At 44.5% G+C, this 9,006-nt stretch overlaps 4 non-coding genes across 4 annotated transcripts; all 4 read left to right on the forward strand.

Moving 5' to 3' along the window:
- Positions 1-6,566: 6,566 nt before the first annotated feature.
- On the forward strand, positions 6,567-6,648 carry TRNAS-UGA (transfer RNA serine (anticodon UGA)). The gene has a single exon. It is a non-coding gene; the product is annotated as a tRNA-Ser (tRNA).
- A 544-nt stretch (positions 6,649-7,192) lies between these two features.
- Positions 7,193-7,274, forward strand: TRNAS-UGA (transfer RNA serine (anticodon UGA)). The gene has a single exon. It is a non-coding gene; the product is annotated as a tRNA-Ser (tRNA).
- A 540-nt stretch (positions 7,275-7,814) lies between these two features.
- TRNAS-CGA (transfer RNA serine (anticodon CGA)) lies at positions 7,815-7,896 on the forward strand. The gene has a single exon. It is a non-coding gene; the product is annotated as a tRNA-Ser (tRNA).
- A 540-nt stretch (positions 7,897-8,436) lies between these two features.
- On the forward strand, positions 8,437-8,518 carry TRNAS-UGA (transfer RNA serine (anticodon UGA)). Its single transcript has one exon. It is a non-coding gene; the product is annotated as a tRNA-Ser (tRNA).
- Positions 8,519-9,006: the final 488 nt, after the last annotated feature.

The following is a 9,006-nucleotide window of genomic DNA, read 5'->3' on the forward strand; positions in this document are numbered from 1 at the left end:
GCGGGATTATCGGATGCCATCCTACCATTTACAATCAACCCATCTGAATGGCTAAGTTCTTGCAGCAATATTTTTCCTCTTTTGTTAGTTTTTATTTTTCTTGGCAAAGTAGATTGCGGTATATTATAAGCCTCTTCTTTAAACTTATTTCTAAACAGATTTATGCTTGAATGGGACACTTTACTATTCAAATCGCCCACAAGTAAAATATAAGGGGGTTGGTCACATTCTAGTAGCTGTTTAACATATGAAAACATTTGCTTCATTACAATATTAAAACCATCTTCTGGCGGGATGTATGCATTGATGATTACTAGAGAACGCAGGCTGCCTACACTAATTAAATTATTAATGGTTATAGCTTGAAAAAGGTTGCTTTTGTCAACATAATGAGAGAATTGCCATTGCAGTGCATTAGACAGGAGACAGGCAATTCCCCCTTTTGCATGACCTTTTTTAGCCGGCGCAGCTGCTGCCTCTAGCACAAAATAGTCCTTTCCCCCATCTAGGCCATTTTTACACCAAGTTTCTTGGATGCATATCACATCTGCATTTAAAGAAAATAAAAAGTCAAGTTTCTCTGGACTATTAGACACCCCTGCTGCATTCCAGGATAATACTTTTAATTGAGTGCTAAAGATGTTGAAACAGTTTTGGATTATCCGAGTTTTTATTAGACAAAACTCCTGGAAGCCAATTCCACCGGTGATTGTCTTCTATTATGGGAGCAGTCATATTCAGAGGAGTAGGCAAAATCTGGGAAACCATACGTTTGCCTCTCAAGACCCTAATTTGCAAATCTTTAATAGATTTAGACATATTCTCCTGCCTGACACCCGGCTTTGTGGCCCCTTCTCTAGGGAGGATATCCCTTCCAGTATGTAGAAAGTGTAACACATCTATCCCTCTACATTGAAATGATTTTGCCTGTTGTAACACAAGATTAACTATTATCTTAGAATAAAATTTTGCCCGTACACATAGACCATTTTCGTACCCTACTAAGGAAACCAAATCAATGTCATTCGACTGAATTAATTTTAAACAATCAATATCTTTAAAACAATTGAGCAACCATGACCTATTTAGGTATAAATCAGAATCAAATAATGGCAAGAAGTCCAAAGTCAAGGTGTCCACATATGAATTAGACATTTTAAATTGTAGAGAAGAAGAGTTTATAGCAACATCAACTGGTAGTTGAAAGATAGGCGCCGATGGATTAAGTACTCCTGATACAGAAGGCATAATTCTCATTTCTTCTTCAATTGGAACACTGGGCGGTGTTAAATTATTCTCTTGAAGATGGACTTCCACAGTGTTGGTACCATTATTACGAGCACTAATCACAATTTGACCCAGTCCTACTGGCAAAACATTAATGTAGAACTGTAAACAGCTATAGATTGTCAAATGATCGTACTAATCATACCTCTAATTATAGAGATTATTACTCTGTTTCAGTCTATTGCCATAAATAAAAGGTAGCCCGTCTCTGATAGACACGTAACCAGACAACACAGTACAAACATCCACTAGAAGGACAACATTTGAAAAAAGTGTGAATAGCTAGATGACACCTCACGGGCGCACCACCAATGGGACCCCTGGTTGGTACTCACCAGGATGGCCCTGTTCTCATCATCGGTGTCAAATAGCTTAACGTAAACGTGTCCGAAAACCCAAAGGAAAGAGGGAGACAGTGAATGGTGCAGTGTACGCAAAACTTATATGTGACAAAGACTAACAACGTTCAACATATAACACAAAAAATACTGCGCAACAAGCTACAACAACCTTTTTACTCATATTTTCTTGTTGCTTACAGTAAACATGTAAAATAAAAGGAGGGGTACGAATACTACCTATCGATTCGTACTCAGCTCACAGCCGACATGTTTCATTGCCTTAGGTATTTTATCAGGCAATTTCTTCAGGGCAAACGAAAAATTAGGGTGCCACTGCCAGCGATACTGTGCTTTAAATGCTGGGAGGCACCTTTAGCTTTCATACCGTTACCAATATGGCTATGTTAAAATCCTGGACCCACTTCCAAACGGTAAGTATGGTCTTGCCTCCCTTCTATTTTCATCATTATTACGAGAACAATTAACTACAGAACCATTGGTACCATCGATCACCTTGTTAGGAAAAAATATCCAATAGAGATTTATCTTCAATCTCTGGCTCATTATAGTCTTCATTGATCATATGTTTTTGGAAAATGATTTGCCTCTGTTTTTTTTTCTTGTACTTACGAACAGGTTTCCTGTTTTTCCCTTTATTCTTTCTACTTTTAATAACTTTTCCGTTTTCATCAGAATTCACTTCAGGTTCCTTTCTTTCAGTGATAAAAATTGGGAATAACTCTTTTCCCACCGTGAGATCCACCTCCTCCAAACTTTCCTCTTTTAGGATTGGTTCTAATATCTGCATACCATTAGAAACAGAAGGGATGGAATTCCCTAAGGACTCATTTTTGTTAACCATTTCTGGCATCACTGCAGGAGCATTTCTTTCGGATAAATTATTGCTGTCAAAAGGAAAAACAGTCTCCGGGACAACAGTAGTCCCATTTTCTGCACTTTTTGCCAACAATACCTTCAGAATCTGGGTAACTGAGTCCAAGGTACAGTCAGAATTCCCAACAAATTTGCTCAATAAAGACAGTATGGAGGACAACAAGTGTTCTAATGCTATTAAACAATCAGAGATAGGTCTATCTTCTTTCGGCAATCCAGAAGCGGCAATGGGGCAAATACCGGATAGATTAAGTAATAAACTCCTAGAATCATTCTGTAATGAAGGAATGTCATCAGATGTTATAGAGGGAGTACTACTATATAGCAATAATCCTGACGGAGTTGCTCCCGATGCCGCCTTACTGGGATTCAAATGATTCAAATTTCCATCCTCCATGTAACGGCCACATAATTCAAGGTCAATACTAGACAAGAAGGATTCTCCTTTTATAGCCACATCGGGACATTCTGCACCGAAGGGAGTGTTAGATCGAAGTGTAATTGTATCTTTTATATTATTCTCAGGCATTTCTCCCCCTGAAGTGTATACTGAAAGATTAGCCACAGAGGATGCTAGTTTAGGGAACAATAAGTCTTTTTCCACCACTGATGGCGCCCCCACCAAAGGCGCCATCTGAGTACCACCTATCTCCGGGATTACTACAGGTTGTTCCCATAATTGCAATAACTGCTTCTGACCCTTCATTAAAACCCCATTGTCAAATTTATTCCTCAAGGGGTTAGATCTGGTTTTTGTACATGACCTTCCCCCTAGGACTCTTCCGGAACGTAGTTTTTTTGCAGTCATCCTTCACAAATGAAGCAGCCAGACAGCAGAATATGGTTCAGATATTATATATAGCAATCACTGAGTATTACACAGAGTCCTTTATTATGCAACTAGTGAATGCTCGTCAGTGTCCACATATATCTCCTATAGGGCGTCCCAAAAAGGCACTCTACACAAATCACTTGCAAATGAATATAACGTGGCCCAGCCCAGCCTACCTCAGCCACTGAGGGCCATAGAGGGCCCGCTCTTTGCCCGGTCTTCGCCCGCTCTTCCGTCCGCGCGCGTCCCGCGTACGCGTCTAAAGGCTGGGTTTGGTAGGAAGAGGAGGTGGGCGGGAAGAGGCACCAGGTGCGCGGAGTGGTGTAGCGCAAGCGCTCCTGGTCCTCGCAGTCCCGCTCCCGGTCTCAGCAGCACTGTAAGATTGGCCTCCTGATGTCAGTAGTGACTGAGCACACGGGCTCCCAAGTCACAGGCAGGACTCTCAAATACGGGTTTCACAAGGCAAGAAAGGGTTTCTTCACAATGCGACTGCGAGCGGCACCCGCGGAGCGGGGGCCGCGAGTCGTCTTATGCTCACACAGAGGAGGGGGCGGGAAGAGGTACCAGGTGCGCGGAGTGGTGTAGCGCAAGCGCTCCTGGTCCTCGCAGTCCCGCTCCCGGTCTCAGCAGCACTGTAAGATTGGCCTCCTGATGTCAGTAGTGACTGAGCACACGGGCTCCCAAGTCACAGGCAGGACTCTCAAATACGGGTTTCACAAGCCAAGAAAGGGTTTCTTCACAATGCGACTGCGAGCGGCCCCCGCGGAGCGGGGGCCGCGAGTCGTCTTATGCTCACACAGAGGAGGGGGCGGGAAGAGGCACCAGGTGCGCGGAGTGGTGTAGCGCAAGCGCTCCTGGTCCTCGCAGTCCCGCTCCCGGTCTCAGCAGCACTGTAAGATTGGCCTCCTGATGTCAGTAGTGACTGAGCACACGGGCTCCCAAGTCACAGGCAGGACTCTCAAATACGGGTTTCACAAGCCAAGAAAGGGTTTCTTCACAATGCGACTGCGAGCGGCTCCCGCGGAGCGGGGGCCGCGAGTCGTCTTATGCTCACACAGAGGAGGGGGCGGGAAGAGGCACCAGCTGCGCGGAGTGGTGTAGCGCAAGCGCTCCTGGTCCTCGCAGTCCCGCTCCCGGTCTCAGCAGCACTGTAAGATCGGCCTCCTGATGTCAGTAGTGACTGAGCACACGGGCTCCCAAGTCACAGGCAGGACTCTCAAATACGGGTTTCACAAGGCAAGAAAGGGTTTCTTCACAATGCGACTGCGAGCGGCACCCGCGGAGCGGGGGCCGCGAGTCGTCTTATGCTCACACAGAGGAGGGGGCGGGAAGAGGCACCAGGTGCGCGGAGTGCTGTAGCGCAAGCGCTCCTGGTCCTTGCAGTCCCGCTCCCGGTCTCAGCAGCACTGTAAGATTGGCCTCCTGATGTCAGTAGTGACTGAGCACACGAGCTCCCAAGTCACAGGCAGGACTCCAAATACGGGTTTCACAAGGCAAGAAAGGGTTTCTTCACAATGCGACTGCGAGCGGCACAGAGTTAAACGGCAAAAACTCAAACTAGTTGTAAACATTGAGACAATTTCTACACCCAGGAAGTGTTTTACAGAGCAGGTGGCTCGGAAGGGTTTGTAGTCTGGACCTGTTTGCCTGATCTAGACAAATCACGAAAAGAGTAATATTTTTTCATGAAGTGTGTCTTGGTTAGGCTTTTGGACTTTTTCTGAGTACACTTAAGGGCCCGTTGCCACCGCCGTAATAGAGGGAAAAGAAGGTATAAATGCACAGTGAATGATTACCGCTCATCTGTGCCCTGTCACTCACTTTGAGTGATACGTGTTGCTATTTTTATTAATTGTATGAAAGCATGTGAAATAAGTGAGGGCAACAGGGCACTGCTGGTTCCTGCCCCGTCCTTTTGTTACTTTATTTTTTAGGTCTCGGCCTGACGTGAGCAGCGCATGGCTCATATACGACAACAGAGACATCATACTCATGGAGCTGCGATGGCCGAGTGGTTAAGGCATTGGACTCGAAATTCAATGGGGTTTCCCTGCGCAGGTTCGCATCGGGCGATTTTGCATGAACACCATTTGGTTTGTTAAGGAAATGTTCACTTCTCGTTACGCAATCCTCATCAAGTCACAGAATTAAACAGCAAAAACTCAAACTAAATGTAAACATTACGACAATTTCAACATTCTGGAAGTGTTTTAGAGAGCAGGTGGTTTAAAGGGTTCGTAGTCTGGACCTGTCCTGCTTGATCTTGACGAGTCACGAAAAGAGTCATTTTTTTTTTGTAGAGTGTCTTGTTTAGGCTTTTGGACTCTTTCTGAGTACACTTAAGGGCCCAGTTCCAGCGCTGTAATATAGGGAAAAGAGGGTAGAAATGCGCAGTGATTGATTACTGCTCATCTGTGCCCTGTCACTCACTTTGAGTGATACGTGTTGCTATTTTTATTAATTGTATGAAAGCAAGCGAAATAAGTGAGGGCAACAGAGCCCTGCTGGTACCTGCCCCTTCCTTCGGTTACTTTATTTTTTAGGTCTCGGTCTGACGTGAGCAGCGAATGGCTCGTATACGACAACATGGAGCTGCAATGGCCGAGTGGTTAAGGCGTTGGACTCGAAATCAATGGGGTTTCCCTGCGCAGGTCCGAATCCTGCTTCCAGCCTCGTGCGATTTTGCATGAACACCATTTGGTTTGATAAGGAAATGTTCACTTCTCGTTACGCAATCCTCATCAAGTAACAGAGTTAAACAGCAAAAACTCAAACTAAATGTAAACATTAAGACAATTTCAACACTCAGGAAGTGTTTTAGAGAGCAGGTGGCTCGGAAGGGTTCGTAGTCTGGACCTGTCCTGCCTGATCTTGACGAGTCACGAAAAGAGTAATTTTGTTATGTAGCGTATCTTGTTTAGGCTTTTGGACTCTTTCTGAGTACACTTAAGGGCCCATTCCAGAGCCGTAATATAGGGAAAAGAGGGCAGAAATGTGCAGTGATTGATTACTGCTCATCTGTGCCCTGTCACTCACTTTGAGTGATGCTTGTTGCTATTTTTATTAATTGTATGAAAGCATGCGAAATAAGTGAGGGAGACAGGGCACTGCTGGTACGTGCCCCGTCCTTCCGTTACTTTAATTTTTAGGTCTCGGCCTGATGTGAGCAGCGCATGGCTCGTATACGACAACAGTGACATCATACTCACGCAGCTGCGATGGCCGAGTGGTTAAGGCGTTGGACTTGAAATCCAATGGGGTTTCCCCGCGTAGGTTCGAATCCTGCTTGCAGCGTCATGATATTTTGCATGAACACCATTTGGTTTAGTTAAGTAAATGTTCACTTCTCGTTATACAATCCTCATCAAGTCACAGAGTTAAACGGCAAAAACTCAAACTATATGTAAACATTGAGACAATTTCTATACCCAGGAAGTTTTTCAGAGAGCAGGTGGCTAGGAATGGTTTGTAGTCTGGACATGTCCTGCCTGATCTAGACAAGTCAGGAAAAGAGTATTTTTTTTTTATGAAGCGTGTCTTGTTTAGGCTTTTGGACTTTTTCTGAGTACACTTAAGGGCCCGTTGCCACCGCCGTAATAGAGGGAAAAGAGGGTAGAAATGCACAGTGAATGATTACCGCTCATCTGTGCCCTGTCACTCACTTTGAGTGATACGTGTTGCTATTTTTATTAATTGTATGAAAGCATGTGAAATAAGTGAGGGCAACAGGGCACTGCTGGTTCCTGCCCCGTCCTTTTGTTACTTTATTTTTTAGGTCTCAGCCTGACGTGAGCAGCGCATGGCTCATATACGACAACAGTGACATCATACTCAAGGAGCTGCGATGGCCGAGTGTTTAAGGTGTTGGACTTGAAATTCAATGGGGTTTCCCTGCGCAGGTTCGCATCCTGCTTGCAGCATCGGGCGATTTTGCATGAACACCATTTGGTTTGTTAAGGAAATGTTCACTTCTCGTTACGCAATCCTCATCAAGTCACAGAATTAAACAGCAAAAACTCAAACTAAATGTAAACATTAAGACAATTTCAACACTCCGGAAGTGTTTTAGAGAGCAGGTGGTTCGAAGGGTTCGTAGTCTGGACCTGTCCTGCTTGATCATGACGAGTCACGAAAAGAGTAATTTTTTTATGTAGAGTGTCTTGTTTAGGCTTTTGGACTCTTTCTGAGTACACTTAAGGGCCCGGTCCCAGCGCTGTAATATAGGGAAAAGAGGGTAGAAATGCGCAGTGATTGATTACTGCTCATCTGTGCCCTGTCACTCACTTTGAGTGATACGTGTTGCTATTTTTATTAATTGTATGAAAGCAAGCGAAATAAGTGAGGGCAACAGAGCACTGCTGGTACCTGCCCCTTCCTTCGGTTACTTTATTTTTTAGGTCTCGGTCTGACATGAGCAGCGAATGGCTCATATACGACAACAGTGACATCATATTCATGGAGCTGCGATGGCCGAGTGGTTAAGGCGTTGGACTCGAAATCCAATGGGGTTTCCCTGCGCAGGTTCGAATCCTGCTTGCAGCGACGTCCGATTTTGCATGAACACCATTTGGTTTGTTAAGGAAATTTTCACTTCTCGTTAGTCAATCCTCATCAAGTCACAGAGTTAAACAGCAAAAATTCAAACTAAATGTAAACATTAAGACAATTTCAACACTCAGGAAGTGTTTAAGAGAGCAGGTGGTTTGGAAGGGTTCGTAGTCTCGACCTGTCCTCCCTGATCTTGATGAGTCACAAAAAGAGTAATTTTTTTATGTAGCGTGTCTTGTTTAGGCTTTTGGACTCTTTCTGAGTACACTTAAGGGCCCATTCCAGAGCCGTAATATAGGGAAAAGAGGGCAGAAATGTGCAGTGATTGATTACTGCTCATATGTGACCTGTCACTCACTTTGAGTGATGCGTGTTGCTATTTTTATTGATTGTATGAAAACATGCGAAATAAGTGAGGGAGACAGGGCACTGCTGGTATGTGCCCTGTCCTTCCGTTACTTTAATTTGTAGGTGTCGGCCTGATGTGAGCAGCGCATGGCTCGTATACGACAACAGTGACATCATACTCACGCAGCTGTGATGGCCAAGTGGTTAAGGCGTTGGACTTGAAATCCAATGGGGTTTCCCCCCGTAGGTTCGAATCCTGCTTGCAGCGTCATGACATTTTGCATGAACACCATTTGGTTTAGTTAACTAAATGTTCACTTCTCGTTATGCAATCCTCATCAAGTCACAGAGTTAAACGGCAAAAACTCAAACTAGATGTAAACTTTGAGACAATTTCTACACCCAGGAAGTGTTTTAGAGAGCAGGTGGCTAGGAAGGGTTTGTAGTCTGGACCTGTCCTGCCTGATCTAGACAAGTCAGGAAAAGAGTAATTATTTTTTCTGAAGCGTGTCTTGTTTATTCTTTTGGACTCTTTCTGAGTACACTTAAGGGTCCGTTGCCACCACCGTAATACAGGGAAAAGAGGGCAGAAATGTGCAGTGATTGATTACCACTCATCTGTGCCCTGTCACTCACTTTGAGTGATATGTGTTGCTATTTTTATTAATTGTATGAAAGCATGTGAAATAAGTGAGGGCAACAGGGCACTGCTGGTTCCTGCCCCGTCCTTATGTTACTTTATTTTTTAGGTCTCGG

The sequence above is a fragment of the Lissotriton helveticus genome, chromosome 11, assembly GCF_964261635.1.
Source record: "Lissotriton helveticus chromosome 11, aLisHel1.1, whole genome shotgun sequence".
Taxonomy (NCBI): Eukaryota; Metazoa; Chordata; class Amphibia; order Caudata; family Salamandridae; genus Lissotriton; species Lissotriton helveticus.